Raw genomic sequence first — 25,632 nt, 5'->3', positions numbered from 1 at the left:
TAATTTTATAAATATTTTATTGAAACATGAATAAGGATGTCTTGCTCGTGCTAAAACTTTTTAGGCCTAATTTTGGAATCTAAACATACTTTTAATATTAACTGGTAAATATCGATTTTTTCAAAAAAAAACTGTAAAATATCAACGTTTACTCAAGTACTCAACATATATTTATATGTATGAGTTTTTTGTAGTAATATTATTATTTTTTTGGTTTTATGTGTTGAGTATCCATGTTCATTTGTATCTTTGTTTTGCTCCTACAAATGTTTTAAATGTCTGCCCTACTATGCAGAATGAAAATATCTGTAGTGTTTTAGAATTCGATTTGAAAGTTTTAGTTAAGTTCTATGAGTAAGTTTGTAATGAAAATAATATTAATAATTATGAAATATGATATTTAATTATTTTGTTGTGTTAATTATTATATAACATAAATTATATATTGATTAGTGACACAAAATCATACTAATAAAAATTATATGTTGTAGTAGATTTTTGGCAGAAACTTAGCAGAATGTACCGGGAAGTTACTGCATTTGACAAATATGGGTTACAGTTAAATTTGACAACCTACGGTCAATTTTATATTTTTTACTACTTTCGGTCAAATTTATAAATTTGACGGAATTCGGTCAAATTTGCTTTACGTTATGCGGCAAATTCACAATTTTTCTAATTTTAAATTTTTTAGCGGCACAATTCAAAAAAATTCAAATTTTAGGCGCCAATTTAAAAAAAATTCAAATTTCAAATTTTTCAAACATTTGGTCAAATTCAATCGGTCAATTTTAGGCAGTCAAATTTGATCGGTCAAATTTATGTTAAATTTGACCGATTTTGCTAACTTTGACCAGTCTAAAAAAGACCGACACAATTCGGTCAAATTTAACTAAATATGACCTCCGGTGGTCAAATTTAGCCATTTTTGTTGTAGTGCTAGCACACAGGTCCTGCGAGGGATTTTTGTTTATTTGGTACTCTAGACACATTGGCCCTACGAGGGATTATTTAGTTTATTTTGTCTTCTAGTCACATTGACCCTTTGAGGGATTGGTTTAGTTTATTTTGTATCTGGGAATACTGGCCCCTCGCGGAATGGGTTTAGTTTTTTTTATGCTTTAGGCATATTGGCCCTTCGAGGGATTGCTTCAGTTTATTTGGTGCTCTAGGCACATTGGTCATTCGTGGGAATGGTTAATGCTCTAAGAGCATTTGTATAGTTTATCGGATACTCTAGGCATACTGGCCCTTCGCGAGATTTGATTAGATTTGAATATAGTTTGACTTTGGATACACTTTTTATTTTGTTGAGGATTGGATACAGTTTATTGACTTTGATTTATTTATTTGGAGTTTTTTGGATTGGTTATTGTATTTGATTTTAAATTGGATATAGTTTTGATGGTTTCGTATTTGTTAAATTTTTAAGTTGTTTTGGTTATTGGATAACATGGATGGTTCTTTTTCTTTGGCTAACTGGATTTCTAATTAATTCTGATTTCAGTTTAGCTACACTTGGATTGCTCTGTTTTCTTTAGTGTTGTTGCATTTTTTAAGATTTCTTTTATGTTTGTTTGCTTTAGATTCTCTTGGGAGCTTTTTGTTATTTTGGATTCGTGACTCTATTTTTGGATTCGCTTGGATACTCTTATTTTCTCTGTTTCAGTTTTAAATAGTTTGGTTGCAGTTTTGAATTGTTTTGTTATGTGGCTCTGTTTTTTGTTTGGGAACCTCTTGATTCACCATCATGAGTTTGAGGTTGAATGTTAAATTATGTAATATTATTATAATTGGATAGTATTATTAATATAATAGTTTTTTGTTAGAATGTTTTTTTTATTATTTGGTTGTTTGCTATATAAGCCCCTCTTTCATCGTAATCGTTGTTTTTGGGGGGAGTGATGTAAAAGATGCGCAATACCAAATAAAATTTAGGATAGTTAATTTCACTTTGCATCTATTTGATTTTAACATCATGCGGCTTGGGTTAAGAACTTTAATTACATTTTCTATGCATCCCTTAGGTTTCTATATCCTTAACCACTCGTGGACCGATTTTCTGTTAATTTTAACCGTTATGTAACACTTGATTAAGGGTAAAAAAGAGATAAAACATTTTTTTATCCTTATTCAATTGTTACTCTACCATCAAAATTTACTATAAATTGGCTAAAAGATGGTTATCGTAAGAGTATATAAAGCTAAAGGATACATATATATTGCATAAAGTTATTAACCCAATTTGTGTTAAACTGAAATGAAGGAAGGCAAAGTAAAATTAACATTGGAAATGCATATATATTAAGGTACTATCAGGAGTACCAAATAGGAACAATATTTCCATCCATGGGTTACCTCGATTTTGTGAATATATGTCTCTGATCATGGCGTGTATACTAGTTAAAAGAGTGGAAGCATTTTATTCTTTATTAGTCCTTTTCTAATTAACCAATTTTGGTTACTAAAATAAATGCTGGGAGTATAAAAATAAATCAAAATTTTTAATACTAAAAAAGACAAGTTGAATATCTATATTTTAAAACAATTAGGTCCTTTTTATTTGTGTTCTGTCATGAAAAACATTATTTTAAATCGGAATCGGTAGGTTTTAAAGCAACTTTTGGTCGGTAGATTTTACTAGTTATAAAAAATTAAAAAATGGTGTACTCTATTTTCTTTTTTATTTGACGCATCGAATATTGCTCATATTCTAGATATTTTGATGGGATAGTTAAAAATATTATTTATAATTTTTTTATAAACAAAAATAGTCAACAAATATTTTAATTTATAAAAAGGAAATTTTAAAAATTATATTTTTAAGTAGCCATCTAAATCTATTTGGGTGTACGTAAAAGTAAAATAAATCAGAGGAAGTCGTTGTCAGATTAATACCTAGTATCTAGAAGTATATAATTGAATTTGCAACAGATATATTCGCATGATTCACATAAATTCACAATATTTAATATTCTGTTGTAAAATACTAGCTATAACAGTATTATATCGAACCTCTGTAAAAGTAAATATAGCAGAAAGGGAGAAAGAGAGCAGACTAGAGAGATGAAAGCTGTTTGAGTGTGTTTTCTATCATTCCGAAGAAGGCTATTTATAGCCAAAACAAGTAACATAGAATTTAATTCAATACAAATATTTCCAAGTCCAAGCCTAGCCTTACTATTTATTGTTTGAAAATAACAATCAATTTACAACACTCCCCTTTGATTGTTATTTTACAATGGATCATAGACTGCCTCGTTAAAACCTTGTCAAAGAAAAACCCCATGGGATAAAAACTTTGACGAAGGAAAAAGAGTACAATCTCCCCTCGAAAAAAACTAATCATTCTCCGAAGTTTTGTTGTAACAAATCCTTGAGTCGACGCATTCCAATGTTATGCCGTAACTTCCCAAATGTTGAATTCGGTAATGATTTCGTGAATAAATCAGCAAGGTTGTCACATGACCGAATTTGTTGTACATCAATTTCACCATTCTTTTGAAGTTCATGAGTGTAGAAGAATTTTGGTGAAATGTGCTTCGTTCTGTGAAACGCGGCAGATAAACGTAAATAAAACAAACAAACAAAAAAATTTGAAACCCAAAAACAGGATCCTTGTATAATTATGGGCAGATTATGGAGATAACGAATCATACCTTTCAAGAGCTTAACTTTCACGAACTCAACGGAGATCCTAGCTATCACGCTTTGTGTCTACCTCTCGGAGAAACACCTCTATGGTATCCACACGAGCACCTTCAAGAACGTCTCACGAACTTGACTACGGAATGGATGTACTAGCCTCCTTCTTGACGATATGAATTGCCTCTGCCTCTCTTTGCTGCTAGGGTTTTCTCAAAAAAACGTACAAGCCTCTTTAACCTATCATTATGTATTTATAATGGCTGATTAAAAAGGCCCATAACAGCAAAGCCCAACCCTAGTAGGTATTGGATTAAATAATAAAAACGAATTTCTATTATTTAATTAATAACTAAGTCATACTTAATTATTATGGGCAAAAACATTCCTTTTAATTCGAATTTATATTATCTCAATTAAGTCTTACTTAATTATAATAAAATTCAAATAATCATCAATTAATTTAAATCCATAATTTAAATTAACTATTCCATTAAGTGCTCTATTTGTGCGACCCTATAGGCTATTATTTAATTGACAATAATTTTATTCTTTAATAAAATTATAAACAATGAGCGGTATCTAGTAATACATCATTGTTACCCAATTAAACAATAATTAAATCGTGATTAGATAAAACCTTTCGTGATTAATGTTTTTCATGTAATATAATCCCTTTAACCATACATATTATAGATTAAACTCGAGGCATGTATTTAGCCATCCTCTTCAACATTTAATCCGGGTTTACTTGATCCATGAGTAGATTATCGAGACAAATCATTATTTGAGCATGGCCATGCTTTTATAATCTCACTCAATCAAGAGGCCAATAATATCTCTCCTAATTATAGGAGGGTTAAATCCTTTATCTATCATTCATATTTCTCATACGACTCATGATATACCCGATGTCCACTTTTATCATCACCCGATCAAAAGTAACTTTTAATGTAGTCAAAGTATATTAATCCTCGTATAGAAATATAATGATTTCAAGTCAAAGGATTGTTACACCATTATCACTGTGAGTCTTTCTTATGACTTTATTAAACATGAAGAATCTCAATGTGGGTCTGTCCAGTACCATGTACTCTCACATGTACCTATGTATTGACTTTAGTATCCCCATACTTATAACCAATGAGATGTGGTTATCTTGTCAAACAACATACTAGTCTATCTATGTATTATTATTGTCCAATATAATAATACTCGACTAGGGACCTTTAAGAATATGATATATTATATAATCTCAAGTTCAAGTCATGTACTTAAACTATACAATTTGTATCATGATTCTAAGGACATTTATTATGCTAACAAAATATCGCAGTAATTAAGGTCATAATAAATATATTTATTGAATGATCAACTGACATAAAGATTATAAAAGAATAATGTATTGCCTCTAGGGCACCTACACTAATAGATATATCCTTCCTTGATTTGATCAATGCATGCGGTGTTATCCTCAAACATAACGGTAGGACTTCTAGTGATGTCTTGTAATCCACATGATTCCTGAATATTCTTGATGATAGACCGCAACCAAACACATTCTCTACTGGCTTCATGAATCGCAATGAGTTCTGAGTGATTTGTTGAGGTTGCCACTGTAGTTTGCTTCGTAGATTTCCAGGAAATGGATGTACCGCAATATGTAAACACATATCCAGTTTGTGATTTGCCAAAATGAGGATATGACAAATATCCAGCGTCTGCATATCCAATCAGCTGAGATGTTGAGTTTTTTGGGAAGAATAACCCAAAATCAATTGTTCCACGAAGATAACGAAATATATGCTTGATCCCATTCCAATGCTTGTCCGAGGTCGACCCGGTTTGCAACCCGGAAACGACCCGGGTTTGATCCTTCAGAACCCAAACTCTGTTCTGATTTTGTGATTTTGAGTAATTAATTATTTATTTATATTTTAGTAATTAAAATCAGTTTTTAATAATTCTAAAAATTAATTAAAAATTAGTTTTAAATTCTGAAAAATAGTATTATTAATTTCTAAATTATTTTATTAAATTATAAATTCGAATTTATTTATTTAATTAAATATTTAATTATTTATCTAATTATTTATTAATTATCTAATTAATTAATAATTGGGTAATTAATTAATAATTAGGTAATTAATTAATAAATAAGAATTAGAAATAATTAAGTAATATGATTAATAATCTAATAATTAGTTATTAATGCGAATAGTAATTCGATAATTAGAATTTGTATTCGAGCGATAGTTATTCGAATAATATTGCGGTAATTATTTATAGCGTATAATTAAATATCGGTAACTAATTGATTAGCGAATCGTATGAGTTTCAATAATAATATAATAGTTCGATAATTATGCGAGAATTGTGAGTAGCTCGTAGTTATACGAGTGATTAATCGTTAAGTTGATTTATAATTCGAGTAATTCGTAGTTATTCGATAAGTAGCGTATCGGTTAATTAAATCGATTGATTATTTGTAAATAATCGATCTGATCGAATAAATAATAATAATTTGTAATAAATAATAATAATTCCTAATAATTAGGGATTAATTATTTTAAAATACAATAATTATTAATTACTTATTTAAAAATATAATTAAGGATTGTTTAATTATAATTAATTATTTATAAATTAATTATTAATTAATTAAATCTTGTTTAATTCATAATAATTAAACCGTTAGTCCGATTTGAGCGAAACGAAGACCCCTAGACTCAGAAAAATGAGACGAATTCAATAAAAATAGTTGTAAGTTATAATTTCTTCCGAAAAAGAGTGGTTTGGTGATAATTAATAGTTCGTAGGTCCTAATAGGGGTATAATTGAGTCGAATAAATCTCGAAAAATTATAATAAAATCAGATAGGACTAGTTAATGCAGGTATGAGTCTAGAATCGATTCTAAAAATAATTATAAGTCTAAAAAAATTGATTATGTGCTTTATGTGCTACGTGCTTTATGTGCTACGTGTTTTACGTGATTATGTGAATATATGTGTTGTATAAATGTATGTGTATATATGTGAGTCAGATAGAAACGCATGGGTAGACTGATAAGGTTGCGTGATATCAATTCAAGATACACGTATATAGTAAGTTATCTAAACGACTATCTTTCCATGATTGGTTCAGTGTTAGCAAGGCAGAGCAAGCTAGGATCAGAAGACGGTGAGTTGAACCAGGTTAAGTACGCGCAAGGCAAGTTTTTCCCCTATTCTAAATTCAGAATAGTGATTTATATTTCCTTTTATCATATGAGTTACCTTTGATAATCATTGTTCATATACACCGTTACCCATTTATTATTGCTTGTTTCAATTTCATTTCGATTCTTGATTTCACCCAATTTATTGAATTCCCTATTCATATTTTAATTCTGTTTACCCTTGTTACATATACTCTGGTATATCCTGGTGTTGGGATATATCAAAAGTATTCCGATTGTTCCGGATGCTAAGCCTTGGACTGGATGGTTACTATACGGGCTGGGTTTTACCCAGACCATTATTTAATAGGCCATAGTTGCCTGAGTACTCTTTATGTTGATTGGGTCTATGCAGTTGGGTATAGATACGCACTATATTCTGACTGATCAGCAGGTTATAGTGCATATGTTGGTTCTTGTTTCCAGTCTTGTTCATTTGGTACTCGCCAGCATTGGCAAATTACTATCCTATACAGATTCAGATGGTTGTTTCAACCAGCAGCTTATTGGTTCACCTGTTTCTCTCTTATACTATATATATTGTTGCAGGCTTGTTGAGCAATTTTGGCTCATCCCCTTTTATTGTTATTCCTATTGTTTTACAGTTAAGGTAGAGAATGAAACCCATCAGGACCCGCATAGTCAAGAAGCGAGTCAAGCAGCGGGACCCTCTTATACCAAGAGTGTTCCTTCCCATTCCCGAAGAGAGCTTTGAATTGCCAGATCAGGTGTAGCAGGATAAGTAGTAATGTTGGGTTGAATAAAAGTCTTCTGTAGTTTGAATAAAAGTTGTATGGTGAGATTGTAGATAAAATAAAGTTTTGTAACAAAGAGAGTTCTTGAGACAGGTTTTATTTATTTGGGTTTGTAATAAAGTATAGTATGTGGTTCTTATTTTTAACTCAGACCTTAAAAGATCCTGAGTAGTATTAGTTCGGGGTAATTATTATATTTATATTCCCCTTGTGCAGGTTTAGTTGGTAATTGTTGTTAATAATGCCCCAAATCTATACCCCGGATTTAGATGGTGTTATACTTCTGATGCCAAATCTCAATTTGACATGACTATGCAAGCCAACATCGTGATCATGTCATCATATCTTTAGTAGAGTGATCATGTCTTTACTCTTCTCGCGTCTCATTACTTCCTTGATATGCTTCAAAAATTCTCATACATTTGTCTCCTCCACTTCGAACAAACTCGGTCTCAATTAGTTATCATCTAGAATAATAATTGCGACGACTTGTTCTATATATCGCCATGGTGGTACTTTTAAAGGGAAAGACTTTGTTGGAACTTTGTACTTCACATTCTCGTCCAACATAACTTTTAAGTATAATGGTATCACGGAAACCAGTTCGAACCAACCATGATAAAACTTTTTTAGCACAAATTTGAAATCGACATCACAAGACTAATGTGTTGTAGCAAGAGACAATGTTATTCATATGATGACTTTAAAACAACTTTATTCCCAAAAGGATATAAGATATACTCCATGTTATTATTTTTGAAGTCTATTGTCTTACCCTAAATTTTGTGACACCAATTCAAATCAAACTGATATGGCGTATTGATTACTAACTCATATGAATTCACATGAAAATTATAAAAAAACTGCAACATTCTTGTAATTCAAACTAGCAATGTTAGTCACATAATTTTCACTTAAGGTAGTGACAACTAATAGCTTACTCCAAATAATATTATTTGATGTGATATAAATTTGTAGAGGCAACTTGATTTTATTAACCATATACCTCAAATTAAATTTATCATGATATTTCTAAACTTACCACAATCTCAAAAAATTGGGGACACACCTTACATAATGACTGAATTAAGTTTTAATGTTGCAAATCATAAACCTTTCCATAATTGTTCAAGGATTGATTATGCACGTCTTCAACATGTAGGTAATCATTCTCCTCATCTTCATATACAGATCGAAACTCACTTTGTTGTTTTCTTCTTTATCCTCATCCTTGTTGTATTCTTTAATCACATCAATTTCATTAGAATCTATAGGCATACAATTTTCAAAATCCAGTGTCCCACACACTTCTCCAACAATCTCTGAACCTTTCAAATCTTTGAAAGAATTTTTCCGCAATTACATAACCAAGCTATTTTCTATCTTCCATATCAAACAAGCCACCCGATTTTTTTGTTGAGCACATTCATCGAACATATTTTAAGGATTATTGGGTTCATATTATTCAACTAATCATCTTCTTCCTTGCGCTTCATTTATCTTGCAATCATAATCCTCCGGTAAAAACATCTTCAACATCAACAGTTTCATCTATCGCCATATTTTGATCGGTTCTTTCTTTTACCTTTTCTTCTGCAAACCAGTTTATCCCACCAAATCACAGTAATACTCTTTAACCTGATAGTTGCCATCTTCACCAGTTTGATCACAGGTAAACCCATAACATCAAAGAATCTATCAACATCAATATGCCAATTCAGGAACTCATCAACTCCTAGAGACCCATAGAATAATGGTATAACAGCCTATATAATATAATTATCATTAAGCCGACAACCCATATTTGACTCCAAGTCAGTATTCTCACCAACATGGTATTTCCTTCTTCGAGGGACTCGATTTCGATCAAATTTCTCATCGCTACGGTGCTTGTTTTTGTTATTCCTTTTGAATGTCAACGTATCGACTCGATCTGCGAAAACCTTCAGAGCCACGGTTAAAGCCGTTGTAGCCTCTCAAAGAACTTATTTGATAATTGTTTCTTCCACAGTGAATCAGGTAAAGAAGGGAAAGGAAAAAGCTTGCTTTGATACAACTGACGCAGAACGGAAGCATAGAAAAAGCAAGCGTTAATCATCGCATGAACTCTTTCACGAGAAATCTTTAAGCACCTTGAATCCACAAGGCAATCCTTGAATCTACAACGGTTTCTTGAACGCATAAGAAAGATAAGAGAAAAACTCCTAGAATTTTAATTTCAATAAAAGATTATTAATACATTCAGTACAAGAAAACGTTAAATAGACATCACACATTAGACATCAGTTACTAATGTCACTAATGTTAAAAGATGTAATAACATCACCCCGAGTTAATCTAATGTCTTTGTTGTTTGAAGACATCAATTCTTTATTAAATTATTTTTAAAATTGGCTAAAAAAATTTAACAAGCTTCCACTTCAGTTTATTTCCCCTTAATCAAAATTGTGGAAATTTTCCCTCTTTGATACCAATTATTTCCCCCACACTCTCTCTCTTTCTCTCTCTCTCTCTCTCTCTCTCTCTCTCTCTCTCTCTCTCTCTCTCTCTCGTCTCTCACTACAATAAATCACTTGAACAACCACTCACCTCTACTCTACTTACCATAACCTGCACTCACTTATGTTCCACTCCCCTCCGCCATGTTCAACTATATTCGATTTATCAAAACTCGTCTCACTCACTCGATTCGTTCGAGTAGATACTCAATTCGATTTGTTCGAATCACTATGCGGGTAAGATAAAAACTTCATGTGTAAAATTGGATTATTAGTTCAATTAAGTTTTAAATTGGGGATTTTTTAAACTGAGAACCCTAATTTCTTTAATCTTTTTTTCTTACTTTTAGTTGGAGATTTGTTTGACTTGATTGAGGATTTGGTTGCCATGGTGGGAAGGAAGGAGATGAGACTCACAATTGGTAGTATTTAAACATATTGTGGGACATAGCACAGGTACAGTGTCCACTACAACAAAGATAACTAAATTCCATCCCTCCCCCCCCCTCTCTCTTTCTCTCTATCTCTCTTCCTTCATACGCAGCACGCCATCACCTCCACCACCATTAATGGTGGCTTCGTCAGTTCTCCGATTGCTTACAACACACACGCACGCACTCGACCTAACCCGAACCCACACACGGACTCACACACCCGAAATACACACACACACACAATTCACACAGCACACACACAATCACCATAACATCTCTCACACAGCATAACACACACACAATTTGTAACAAAACTCGTTGTCAGTGGTGATGGGTTATGGCGTCGGTCGAAGCAGGGGAGGGTTGTGGTGTTTGTTAGTTCCAGTGTGTGTTACGCATGTTTCATGTGTCAGTTTTGTGTGTGTGAGTAAAGCATGTGTTTGTGTGGGTCGATTACGTTAAACCAACAGTCGAGATCCCCTCCAGAGCTATGATAATACATTATTGCAGGTTTACTTCAACCACAGTGTCTTGAACCTCCTTCTAGAACTACTTGCAACCCTAAGTATTGTTAGAAAAGTCAAGTGGTAATGGCGGTGTTGTAGCAGCGGAGGGGGGAGAGAGAGAGAGAGAGAGAGAGAGAGAGAGAGAGAGAGGTAGGGAGATAGAAAGGTAGGGAGAAGCAAAACGGAGGGTGAAATGGTGAGATATGGAGTTGCCGGAATTTTTTCTAGGTGGTGGTCGGCGGTTGCACGGTTGATGGGTGTGGGTGGTTCTATTTTTTTTGAAACATTTTATGTTAAAATCGACCGATTTTGGTGTAATTTATTCAGGGGCGGGAGATTCAAATTTCACAAAATTTTGAATTTCAAATTTTAAATTTTATAAAAACGACCAAAGATTCGGTCGATTTTATATAAATTCCACCGCAAAACTTAAAATCCACCCTCTTAAAAGCCACCAACATGCTTCGGTCGATTTTATACTAAAATCTACCTGATATGGTCTATTATAGCTAAATTCCACCAATATTTAGTGGTGGATTTTAGTAATTTTGTTGTAGTGGTCCTTTTATTTTGTTGTATTTTAATCTTTGTTTTATCATATAATCCAAACTGATACTTATTGCTTAATTTAGGAAGTAATGTATATTATATATTCAAGGTATGCTACAATAGTGATATGTTTTTTAATGTCAAGCGAGGACAATAGACTACTGAAGAACACAGCAAGCTCTCTTCCGACATTCACTACTAGAAATATGGGATCAGACATCAGTTCTGAACCGATATTAAAAAAATACTGAACTGATGTCTTCGCGTGTGATGTTAAATGTCATCAGCCTTTGACATCGGTTCACAGCCGATGTCTATTACAGTGTTATACATCGGTTTTAAGAATAATTCTGATGCCTTTGCAACAAATTTCAGCTTATATTACAGTATTTCTAGGTGAATATGAGTATATTATGGGGTAATTATCCATTAAAACATGAAACCTACAAGCTCTAAAAAACATTTTTTTTAAATCTTTCGAACAAACCGATGTGAAAGTCTAGATTAGACATCGGTTATGTTGTCTGACCGATGTGAAATGGTCCATCAGACATCGGGTACTTTTATCAACCGATGTAAAATACTGGGTTAGACTTCGGTTTCGTTTGTTTTGTGATGTTAAATCCTTTTGTTTAATATCAGTGTTTTTTTTAACCGATGTTTAATCTTTAATATTATAAAATTTAAGACATCAGCTATTGAAAATTCGATGTTATTTGGCTTAAAATGCATTGATTTTTTTACAGAACCGATGTCAAATGACTATTTGACATTGGTTTTTGTAGTTCTTTTTCTATTAATATTGTTTCACCTGATGTCTTTTGTTTATTTTTACATCGGTTTTAAATTACCATTCTGATATGTTAATGTACTGTAAATTGCATATGCCATCCTGGTACAATTAATAGCCCCGGGAACCAATTGCATTTTCAACCAAAAAAATACCAACAATATGCAATACATCCAACCAAATTTGTAAAAACATAAAGATATACATTGATACCAAATTTACTAACATTCATTCCAACAAGAGCTCAATTCGGACATTACTTTCCAAGTCTAAAATAAACATCCCAACTAAAAATAATAAAACCCAAATTCCAAAGTTATTACATCCAACATTCTAAACATATTTAACTAGTTAATATGTACCACCAAATAGTATCTGGAGGTAGTATCTGGAGGTAGACAGCATCTGGAGAAAGATTCCTATAATACTAGATCCAACAGTAAAGTGAGAAGTGATATAGTAGGAAATTCCACTGGGAATGTACTTACATTGGCATCAGCTGAAGAACTTGGAGGCTCCCTTCTAGGGACGGATGGAGTTTGTTTATATGAAGAAGATCCACTCGGACATAAAACAGTTGACTGGGAAGGCTTTGATTCCCCTCGAGATGTCATGCCGTAGTGAGGTGGGAGTAGATGAATCCTATCTATTAAAAAATGTCTGTGTCTAAAGCACAACAAAATTAGAGCTAAGCTTTCAGTTTTCAATATTGAACTTGTATTGATTCAGTGCAGGACAAGCTCAGACTTTTATACAAACTCTAGGCCATGAAATGAAGGAACTAACAAAATGTAAAAATGCTGAAACATTATCAAAGGATAGACAGTGAATATATCATACAATATTGTAAGTTATATATATAGCGCCATCTTAATAAAAGAACATTCATGTGGGGGTACAAGGTACACCTATTTAACCTATTTACACTCCATACATGACTCTGTAAAATTATATCAATCTCAATAGTAAACATGCACAAAGATCGTGTAGAGCGTTGATAAAGTCTGGGAATTACAAGATGTATAACATTACAGGATAGCATCCTATAAATCTGTTTAACAAATTAACTATACTTTCAGTCTTTTACCCTTTTATCAAGATTGTCTACATAAGTTTGTTGTTCAATTTCTCAATCAAAAGCTTTTTCTCCTCTTCTGGCAGAGAATTGAATATGAAGACCGACTTGTCACCAATATCATCCTTTAGTGGCAAACAAAAGCTATACTTTCACCAACTATTTCAACATGTTACCGAACATAAAAGAAATGTCAAATTTATTACATCTAACTTCAAAATGGCTGAAATCGTAAACGGTGTTATAACATCAAGTTAAAAGCTAAAAAATAAACAACTGGCCACCAAGAACTGCCATGACATACCCACCATCACAAAATTCATCACAGATTTTGCAAAATCTGAATAGTAACGCAAGAGAAACTACGTACCTTATTATGCTGTCTACCTCCAGATACTAGCTCCAACCTCCAGATACTAGCTCAATTTCAAGTTTAATTTGCTCTAATTTGAAACTCCAAATCTTGAATTAGAATAGGGGCTAAAATTAGGGTTTCGGAGAAAAGAGAGAAGAGATGGTTAACAGAGACTAAGGTAAGAAAAGAGAAGAAAGGTAAGAAGACAAAGAGAGAAAGAGGGGAGAGACGAGAGAGACGAGAGAGACGAGAGAGGCGAGGGTCGGGGAGAGATGAGAGGGTCGCGGGAGGTTTTTTGGAAAAGGGGGGAAAATATGTTAAGTGAATTTTTTGTTAAAATTAAAGGGGGAAGTGAACTGAAAAGCGGGGGGGAGTTAAGTAATTTTTATTTTTTTTTTAAAAGGCCATAGACAACGGTTAACAAAATGAACCGATGTCAAAGTTAAAAACATATTTGTGGCCTTTTTAATTTCTGAAGATAGACAACGGCTACTAAGTAAAACCGATGTCAATATGCGTATTCAACATCGCTTTTTACAAAACCGATGTTAAACTGCATTTTAACATCGGGTGCATTACATGCCGATGTCTAAGGACCGATATCGTATCTACTATTTCTAGTAGTGATTGCGCCCGCAACTGACGCCTCATACCTAAGAATGTTGGTTCTTCTCAGACGCTGCTTCTTTTTCAATTTTATAAATATTTTATTGAAACATGAATAAGGATGTCTTGCTCGTGCTAAAACTTTTTAGGCCTAATTTTGGAATCTAAACATACTTTTAATATTAACTGTTAAATATCGATTTTTTCAAAAAAAAACTGTAAAATATCAACGTTTACTCAAGTACTCAACATATATTTATATGTATGAGTTTTTTGTAGTAATATTATTATTTTTTTGGTTTTATGTGTTGAGTATCCATGTTCATTTATATCTTTGTTTTTCTCCTACAAATGTTTTAAATGCCTGCCCTACTATGCAGGATGAAAATTTCTGTAGTGTTTTAGAATTCGATTTGAAAGTTTTAGTTAAGTTCTATGAGTAAGTTTGTAATGAAAATAATATTAATAATTATGAAATATAATATTTAATTATTTTGTTATGTTAATTATTTATATAACACAAATTATATATTGATTAGTGGCACAAAATCATACTAATAAAAATTTTGTGTTGTAGTAGATTTATGGCAGAAACTTAGCAGAATGTACCGGGAAGTTACTGCATTTCACAAATATGGGTTACAGTTAAATTTGACTTCCTACGATCAATTTTATAATTTTTACTGCTTTCGGTCAAATTTATAAATTTGACGGAATTCGGTCAAATTTGCTTTACGTTATGCGGCAAATTCACAATTTTTCAAATTTTAAATTTTTTAGCGGCACAATTCAAAAAAATTCAAATTTTAGGCGCCAATTTAAAAAAAATTCAAATTTCAAATTTTTCAAACATTTGGTCAAATTCAATCGGTCAATTTTAGGCAGTCAAATTTGATCGGTCAAATTTATGTTAAATTTGACCAATTTTGCTAAATTTGACCAGTCTAAAAAAGACCGACACAATTCGGTCAAATTTAACTAAATATGACCTCCGGCGGTCAAATTTAGCTAAATATGACCGAAAATTTTCAGTCAAATTTAGTCGTTTTTGTTGTAGTGCTAGCATACAGGTCCTGCGAGGGATTTTTGTTTTTTTGGTACTCTAGACACATTGGCCCTACGAGGGATTATTTTGTTTATTTGGTCTTCTAGTCACATTGACCCGTCGAGGGATTGGTTTAGTTTATTTAGTATCTAGGAATACTGGCTCCTCGCGGAATGGGTTTAGTTTTTTTTATGCTTTAGGCATATTGGTCCTTCGAGGGATTGCTTCAGTTTATTTGGTGCTCAATGCACATTGGTCATTCGTGGGAATGGTTAAGTTATTTAATGCTCTAAGAGCATTGGTTTAGTTTATCGGACACTCTAGGCATACTGGCCCTTCGCGAGATTTGATTAGATTTGAATATAGTTTGACTTTGGATACACTTTTTATTTTGTTAAGGATTGGATACAGTTTATTGACTTTGATTTATTTATTTGGAGTTTTTTTGGATTGGTTATTGTATTTGATTTTAAATTGGATATAGTTTTGATGGTTTCGTATTTGTTTTATTTTTAAGTTGTTTTGGTTATTGGATAACATGGATGGTTCTTTTTCTCTGGCTGACTGGATTTCTAATTAATTCTGATTTCAGTTTAGCTACACTTGGATTGCTCTGTTTTCTTTAGTGTTGTTGCATTTTTGAAGATTTCTTTTATGTTTGTTTGCTTTAGATTCTCTTGGGAGCTTTTTGTTATTTTGGATTCGTGACTCTATTTTTGGATTCAATTGGATACTCTTATTTTCTCTATTCTAGTTTTAAATCGTTTGGTTGCAGTTTTGAATTGTTTTGTTATGTGGCTCTGTTTTTTGTTTGGGAACCTCTTAATTCACCATCATGAGTTTGAGGTTGAATGTTAAATTATGTAATATTATTATAATTGGATAGTATTATTAATATAATAGTTTTTTGTTAGAATATTTTTTTTTTATTTGGTTGTTTGCTATATAAGCCCCCTCTTTCATCGTAATCGTTGTTTTTGGGGGGAGTGATGTAAAAGATGCGCAATACCAAATAAAATTTAGTATAGTTAATTTCACTTTGCATCTCTTTGATTTTAACATCATGCGTCTTGGCTTAAGAACTTTAATTACATTCTCTATGCATCCCTTAGGTTTCAATATCCTTAACCACTCGTGGACCGATTTTGTGTTAATTTTAACCGTGAAGTAACACTTGATTAAGGGTAAAACAGAGATAAAACATTTTTTTATTCCTATTCAATCGTTACTCTACGATCAAAATTGACTATAAATTGGCTAAAAGATGGTTATCGTAAGAGTATATAAAGCTAAAAGATACATATATATTGCATAAGTTATTAACCCAATTTGTGTTAAACTGAAATGAAGGAACGCAAAGTAAAATTAATATTGGAAATGCATATAATGATAATGTAATTAATGTAAAACTTGACTTTGACAATTATTTTTCTTGAATATTTGTGAACAAACTCTAGTTGTCCTTGCTGTAAAGTTGTACACAGTGCTTCAGCAGATTAACGTACGGAATGCATATAAAATAGGCTCAGAAAAACCATAGCACACAAGCTTATCATTTTTTTTAAACTTGTGTCCAACCTAAATGTAAACATTTGGAAGGAATGGAGGGAGTACTACTTTATAAACAAAAATAGTCAACAAATATTTTAATTTATAAAAAAGGAAATTTTAAAAATTATATTTTTAGCTAGCCATCTAAATCTATACGGGTATATAACTGAATATGCAACAGATATATTCGCATGATTCACATAAATTCACAATATTTAATATTCTAATATATTGAGACTCATATAATGGTGGTGGTCTTCAAGCTACAGGCTAGAAAGTCAGCTTCATATATATGTATCGCAACTGTTAAAAAAGAGGAAAAAACCAGTTGAAAGTGTTCCCTATATTGCTTAATAATCCCCCGGGCCACAGCCACACTACTGAACTTTAACCATACCACGCTTAGTATATATATAGTCAAACGTAACAACTAACACACAGCAAGCAGATGAATGCATGCAAGTTGATGAACATAATATTCCTCTAAGATTGTTAACAATATCCATGGAAATCGCTAATTAACCCACAAATCACTCGTTGTCTTCTGCATGCTATAGGGAATTAGACTACATATACATAAAAAATTAAACTCTCCACCCCCACACAGTTTGCGGTTTGGCTGTATAAGCTGGTACTATTGTAAAAAATATATATATTAAACATTATTTAAGGAAGGGATAAATAATCAGATTTTGCAATTAGCTCTTGAAAATGAATCTATACAGTGCTACTAAAGAATGTTTTTATTTATACAACAACAACAGAGAGACTGAGAGAGATCAATATTAATTCATGGTTGCACGTGATGTCTGCGGCACTAGACAGCTGTTCATGAACAAAATTCTGGAACAACTTGTTTAAGTAAAATTGTTTTGTTTTCTTAAACCAGCTGATATTGAACATGAAAATTAGTTCCAATGACCATAAATGAGCTGTGTCTAGCATTTTGTTTGTTGGCTCACAGTGCTACTTAAACTCGAAATCACTTTGAGATCGGCTCGAACTCAGCTAATTCAACTAAACTCGTATAATATTTATTTAGATTCACTACAACAAAACAAAATAAAACCTACCACACATTAGAAATTTAGGTGGGAGTAACGGACCATTTGTTGGTCCGTTAACAAGGTTAAACACGATCAAATGTTATAACCTACCAGTTTTAAACCCATCACATAAAGTGGACGCTTTTTAACCGACGATAAAACGGACCAATTCGGACTATTGGTTTAAACTGTTTTTTGAGTAATGATTACAAAAAATAAATTATTATTAATCACTTTAATGTTTTCACTGGTACATTTTTCTCATCATTCATTAATAATTTATCTACTATTTATTTTTATTTATCAAGTTACGCCTTTTCCCATTCTCCCTGAGGGACAAGGATAAGTGTTGGTTACACTCTCTGCCAGCAGGATCTATCACCACTTGGGAGGATCTCGCGCAAAAGTTTTAACTAAATTCTTCCACATGGCGAAGACTGCTGTAATCACGAATGCTCTTACCCAGTTTGCTCAGCAAACAGGAGAATCTCTGTGTAAGGCTTGGGATCGATATAAGGAGATGCTAAGGAAGTTCCCACACCATGGCATGCCTGATTGGATGATTATCAACTATTTCTATAATAGATTGGGTGCTACGTCTAGACCCATGCTTGATGCAGCATTAGGAGGAGCCCTGTGGGCTAAAAGCTACGATGAAGCTTATCAACTTATTGAATTGATGGCTGCTAATGAGTACCAGAATCCTTCCCAGAGACTAATACAAGGGAAAGTTGCAGGAATTCTGGAGTTGGACGCAGTAACTGCTATCGCTGCTCAACTTAAGGCTTTGACGATGAAGGTGGACACTTTGGATAATTATGGAGTTAATCAAATCGCTACTGTCTATGAGCTATGTGATGGTGCCCATGATACTGATCAGTGCGTAATTTCTAGTGAATCAGCTCAGTTCGTGAGCAACTTCCAGCGATCGCAGCAACCAGTGCCATCCACCTATCATCCCAACAACTACAATCATCCCAATTTCAGTTGGAGCAATGCTCAGAATGCGGTTCAACACCCTTGTCAGCAATACCCAGCTAAGCAGTATAACCCTCCTGGTTTTTAGCAACCACGGTATGCACCTAGACAGCAACTCCAGTTGTAACAAGCTAATGAAAAATCTGAATTATAGGAGTTGAAGCTTATGTGCAAAAGTCAAGCTGTTTCTATAAAGACCTTGGAAAATCAAATTGGGCAAATTGTCAATGCCTTGCTAAATCATCAGCCCGGTACACTACCTAGTGACACTGAAGTGCCAGGAAGGAAAGAAGCTAAAGAACAGGTAAAGGCAATCACTTTAAGGTCTGGAAAGGTTGCGAATCCCGAACAAACTCAAGAGTTGACTGTAGAAGCTGAGGCTGAGAAAGAGATCGAGCAACATGAGAAAGATGTGGAACCAAGGAAAACTACTATTGAGCACACTCCGCCTGAGGGTAATACATGGGAGAAACAGATCTATCCTCCACCACCTTTTCCCAAGCGGCTACAGAAGAAAAAGCTAGACAAGCAATTCGAGAAGTTTCTGGAGGTGTTCAAGAAACTTCATATCAACATACCTTTTGCCGAGGCTCTTGAGCAGATGCCTATTTATGCAAAGTTTATGAAAGGTATTCTTTCTCGGAAGGTGAAGCTAGATGATTTAGAGACAGTCGCTCTCACGGAGGAATGCAGTGTTGTGCTGCAACAGAAGTGCCTCCGAAGCTTAAAGATCCAGGAAGCTTTACTATTCTGTGCACTATTGGAAAAGTGTCTTTTGACAGATGCTTATGTGACTTGGGAGCTAGCATTAATTTGATGCCCTTGTCAATCTTCAAGCAGTTGGACTTACCTGATCCCAAACTGACTTATATGACCTTGCAGTTGGCCGACCGTTCTATTATATATCCGTGAGGTATCATGGAGGATGTCTTGGTCAAGGTTGATAAACTCATCTTCCCTGCTGATTTTGTAATTCTTGATTTCGAGGAGGATAAGAAGATTCCCATAATCTTGGGAAGACCTTTTCTGGCGACAGGCCGCACCTTGATAGATGTGCAGAAGGGTGAGCTCACCATGCGAGTTCTGGATCAGGATGTCACTTTTAATATGTTCAATGCTATGAAATTCCCTACTGATAATAAGGAGTGCTTAAAAATGGAGTTGGTCGACTCGGTGGTAACATCGGAACTTGATCAATTGCTAAGGTCCGATGCCTTAGAGAAAGCCTTGTTGGGGAATTCAGATAGTGAAGATGATGAAGGGGAAGAACAATTGTAATATTTGAATGTTTCTCCTTGGAAAAGGAAGATTTATATGCCTTTTGAATCTCTTGCAATGGAGGAATTGAACAAATCTCCAAAACGCCTCAAGCCTTCTATTGAGGAAGCTCCCACTCTTGAGCTTAAGCCTTTACCTGAGCATTTGAGGTATGCGTTTTTAGGTGATGTATCTACTCTGCCTGTTATTATTGCATCTAACCTTTCAAGTAGTGACGAGGAAAAACTTTTGAGGATTCTGAGAGAGTTCAAATCGGCAATTGGATGGACTATAGAAGACATTAAGGGAATCAGCCCTTCTTATTGCATGCATAAAATTCTGTTAAAGGAAGGTAGCAAGCCTACGGTCGAGCAGCAAAGAAGACTTAATCATATCATGAAGGAAGTAGTGAAGAAGGAAATTCTTAAGTGGCTAGATGCAGGGATCATCTACCCTATTTCTGATAGTTCATGGGTAAGCCCGGTTCAATGTGTGCCGAAGAAAGGTGGAATTACTGTGGTAGCAAATGAGAAGAATGAGCTTATTCCTACAAGGACAATCACGGGGTGGAGAGTTTGCATGGACTACAGAAAGCTAAACAAAGCCACTAGGAAGGATCACTTCCCTTTGCCCTTCATTGATTAGATGCTCGACAGGTTGGCCAGTCATGAGTACTATTGTCTTCTGGATGGCTATTCGGGTTACAATCAAATTTGTATCGCTCCAAAAGATCAGGAGAAAACTACCTTCACTTGTCCATTTCGACTAATGACAGAGTGATATTTTTGATACAAATTTTTAAATTAGTGACTCATCTGAGTCAGTTTTGTAATCAGTGACTTACTTGATACATTTGCACGCAGTAAGTGACTTACTTGATGTTTAACCCGTTATATTTATAAATTCAACACTTAGTTTTTTTTATAAAAGAACTATCAAACATATTTTTATCACGTAAAAAGAACTATCAAACTTATTGTTATCACCATTCTTGACATTGTTTAAAGTACCCTCATATAAAACTTGTAATTTGCATTAATTATAGATATATATATATATATATATATATATATATTAAAACTTTTGACATCGACAATTTGAAAGGTAACTTACAATTTCTAAAGTGTCTCAATAATTTAAAATAATATTGGATATGTTCTCAAAACTCTGACTTAAAAATTAAAATGATATAGACTATAAGAAAAATGTAGAGTATGAGTGTGTATATGGTTATAAGATAAATACCATTATTTGATCTCAATGTTATGTGTAAAAATATAAAATATACTCCCTTACTTCCCATTTGTTTACACTTTTTTTTTATGTCACTACCAATTATTTATATTTCAAAATTTTTCAAAAATAGTTAAATTTTTATAATTTTTAAAATAATCACATCTACTACATATGCTAGGGATGGAGGGAGTACTCCTTCAACAATAGTCTAGTAAAAAATATGTATGAACTATTAATGTAAAACTTGACTTTGACAATTATTCTGCTCGATTATATGTGAACAACCTCGAGTTGTCCTTGCTGTAAAAGTGGTACACAGTGCTGCTGACAACCATTACGATTAAAATAAGAATCTGTAACTATTACAATAATATTAATTTGTTATAGAACTGTTGAATATAAAAGCAGCAAATGAAGGTACGGAATGCATATAAAATAGGCTCTCAAAAACCATAGCACACAACCTGGCTTGTATATAAATTACTCGAGGGATCAATTATTACAAAGAGGGAGGTTATAGATACCTTCCCGAGCACACTTTATTCTGTGGTGATCTCTCTTATAACACAAAGCTTGGCGAAGAACAAACACACTGATACAAATAGTAAAGTACGTAGTACATTTATTTTGATAGAATGCTACATGCATCCATCAATATTATTTGTTTTATTCATTACATCTATTAAGTGATGTATATTAAATACATCTTAGATGTTTAAATCAACCGGAAAGGACCAAGGATCATGGTGACACCATTCAACGAGTTAGCTACGATCCCAGTTACGGTAGCTACAAGATTTCCAACGGCGGGGAGGGTGGCGTTGCAGTTAGACAGAGGGGTGGTAACAACTACTCTACATTGGCCAGAGCCAAACAACAGAGAAATAATGTTGGTTAAAAGGCTTAGTACAGAACGGATAATCAAGGTAAAACCCCCTTGTGCATTTGTTGTTGTATTTGCCAAAGTTGTATTTCCGCAGCGCAGTTCCACCGACGCATCTGCATGTTCAAGTACGTGCGTTAACAACGACATACAAATTAAATATTGGTCTTTTATCTATATATAAATTATAGTTGAAGTGCACTGCATATTATATGTGTACTCACTAGGGAAAGGTGGGGGCATAGTCCCATTCATGGGAAGGGTGGTATTGACGGCACAAGAGACGACCCCGCTGGCTGTGATGGTAACGGTCGGTAAAAGGCTTTGAGCTTCAACAGAGGACGGAGCCGCCATGAATGCGGAAATCAAAACCAAGAGGCTGAGGAAGACAGAGCTGTTAAGGGAGGCCATTGATGAGTTTCCAACTTGAAAATGAGGAAAAACTAAAAGGTGTTTATATGTTGTTTTGATGGGAATTTCAGTATTGTGGACATGCTTATTTATACTACTCTATCTGGGCTAGTGACAGGGTTGGCTGACATCAAAGCAGTCACGTACTGTTGTCTTTCAATAGGGGTCATAGTTTGAACAATATTGTCGTCTAAAGGCATGCCATGACAACTGGTGATGCAAATGACAAAATTGCCGCCCTCTATTCCCTGATCACTTTCAATTCAAATGAGGGTTTATCTAGGGCACAAATTAGACCCTTGCTTTTATGCAATTTTATTGAGCTGACTTATTGTTATTGATGGTGTTTTTTGTGCATATAATTATTAATAGAAGTCAAGTGTTTTTTTATGGTGTTTTTGTGTTTTTTGTAAAGTTCAAGGTTTTACATGATAAATGTCGATTAATAATATTTGTCTGCTGGGTCTGGGGTGTCGATCCTGTATATTGTATATGAGAAAATATTATACTTGCTACCATCAATCACCTAACTATTTTATTTAAAATAAATAAAACTTCACATATATACGGGAAAAAGTTTACTAATGTTGCAGAGTAATAAAATATAAAGGCCAGTGTTAGCCAAAATATCGGAAAATGGAGAGTTATCGATATTATTATCTAGAATAGGTGATTTTTCGCTTTTTACAGATTTGGTCAAAAACGAGTCAAAATCGGACGACGTCGGAGCTCTGATGGACAAAACTTGGAGTACTTGTTGAAATATGGTACTCTATAACAACCAATTTCAAAATTATTATAATATCTTTCAATTTTTTTATTGTTTACCCTCGAGTGTAATGAATTTGGAAAATCATGACAGTATATCCGATATTTTGTTAAATTTACAGTTTTGTGTACAGTTTTGAGCATTAGCATGCACAATTTTCTCATCCTCTAGAAAAGCTTCTTGTAACGACCGAGAAATTACATTTGTATTATATTATAATAATGATAAATTATGTGTATTATTATGTGATTAAATGTGTTAAGTCATTAAACCCTAACTGCTATGTGTTATGTGTTGGCTGTTTTGATCCAAACGTGTTTTGGATATTTATTGAGCATTTTATCGTCAGTTAAATATTTTATATCAAAACCCGTACAGCTCAAAACTATGTTTTAAAAGCCCGTATATCAAACAAAATCATTGGCCCTATTTTATTTAAAAATGCCATATACCATATCGCTATTCTGAACCCCTAGACGTTTTGCAAATTGACCTTTTTCGCGAAAAACGACTTTTCCGGACCCCTTCGGGTACCAAAAACCCCACAAAAATTTCATTTTTATTTTTATATGATATGAAATTATCATATATCATTTTTCTTTGTATTTTTGTAATATTCACAATTTTTGGGAATTTTTTAGCATTTATTTTGTATTTATTGGATATTTAAAAATTCAATATTAATACCCAAAAATTATAAAAATTTGGGCCAAATATTTTTATTAGGAGTGTAATTAGACCCTTAATTTTACTTAGGGGTATTATTTTCATAAATATAAAAACCTGATTTACTATTAATTAAATCAGTTAAATATAATTAAAAATCACGAAAATAAAAAGAAAATTAGAAAGGGAATTAGGGTTAGGGTTTGTGAAGAACAGAGCAGGAGGATCAAAGCTGATTTTCATCGTGATTCCGGAGTCCAAATCGAGCGTGTGAGACTCATTTTAGAAGCTTATGATCTGTAGTTTTCGATTATGTAATTATTTTTGATGTTTGATTGATTGAATTGAAATTTGTATTTTCGGGTTTAATTTCTTAAATTCGGGTTTGCAGTTCTGTTAATTGTTTGATGATTCTGTTAGCATAGACGTTTAGATCGTCAGATAGGGAGTCGATTGGCACCGGTTTCGCGTTCGTTGGCTTCCGTTTCGTGCTCGCCGGAGAACGTCGCCGCCGCCGTGTTCTTCGTGTTTCCGGCCGCGTTTCGTCGAGAGGAGGACGAGGGAAGGAGGAGAAAGGTGCTGGGAGCGTTGTGGATTGAAACCCCAGAAGAATCGTGCCTGAAAACGGAGTTTTGTCGTGGATTGGCCGCCGGAAAGCAGCCCGCCGGCGTCGGGTTCTGGGTTGCAGGGTTCGTTCTTCGTGACCCGTTAACCCGAGGTCGACCCGGTTTGCAACCCGGAAACGACCCAGGTTTGATCCTTCAGAACCCAAACTCTGTTCTGATTTTTGTGTTTTTGAGTAATTAATTATTTATTTATATTTAGTAATTAAAATCAGTTTTTAATAATTCTAAAAATTAATTAAAAATTAGTTTTAAATTCTGAAAAATAGTATTATTAATTTTTAATTATTTTATTAAATTATAAATTCGAATTTATTTATTTATTTAATTAATTATTTAATTATTTATCTAATTATTTATTAATTATCCAATTAATTAATAATTGGATAATTAATTAATAATTAGGTAATTAATTAATAAATAAGAATTAGAAATAATTAAGTAATATGATTAATAATCTAATAATTAATTATTAATGCGAATAGTAATTCAATAATTAGAATTAGTATTCGAGCGATAGTTATTCGAATAATATTGCGGTAATTATTTATAGCGTATAATTAAATATCGGTAACTAATTGATTAGCGAATCGTATGAGTTTCAATAATAATATAATAGTTCGACAATTATGCGAGAATTGCGAGTAGCTCGTAGTTATATGAGTGATTAATCGTTAAGTTGGTTTATAATTCGAGTAATTCGTAGTTATTCGATAAGTAGCGTATCGGTTAATT

General features: G+C 33.3%; 1 long non-coding RNA gene and 1 other non-coding gene across 2 annotated transcripts; both read right to left on the bottom strand.

The window, feature by feature from the left end:
- Nucleotides 1-18,516: 18,516 nt before the first annotated feature.
- LOC141679802 (small nucleolar RNA R71) lies at nt 18,517-18,623 on the bottom strand. Its single transcript, XR_012558186.1, has one exon. It is a non-coding gene; the product is annotated as a small nucleolar RNA R71 (small nucleolar RNA).
- A 3,375-nt stretch (nt 18,624-21,998) lies between these two features.
- On the bottom strand, nt 21,999-22,886 carry LOC141724150 (uncharacterized). The gene is made up of 2 exons (XR_012576514.1): nt 22,653-22,886; nt 21,999-22,544 (listed from the first exon to the last, which is right to left on the bottom strand). It is a non-coding gene; the product is annotated as an uncharacterized LOC141724150 (long non-coding RNA).
- Between the last annotated feature and the right edge of the window lie 2,746 nt (nt 22,887-25,632).

The sequence above is a fragment of the Apium graveolens genome, chromosome 1, assembly GCF_009905375.1.
Source record: "Apium graveolens cultivar Ventura chromosome 1, ASM990537v1, whole genome shotgun sequence".
Taxonomy (NCBI): Eukaryota; Viridiplantae; Streptophyta; class Magnoliopsida; order Apiales; family Apiaceae; genus Apium; species Apium graveolens.
Note: the sequence above shows the minus strand (reverse complement) of the source record. Positions and strands in the feature narration are given on the sequence as shown.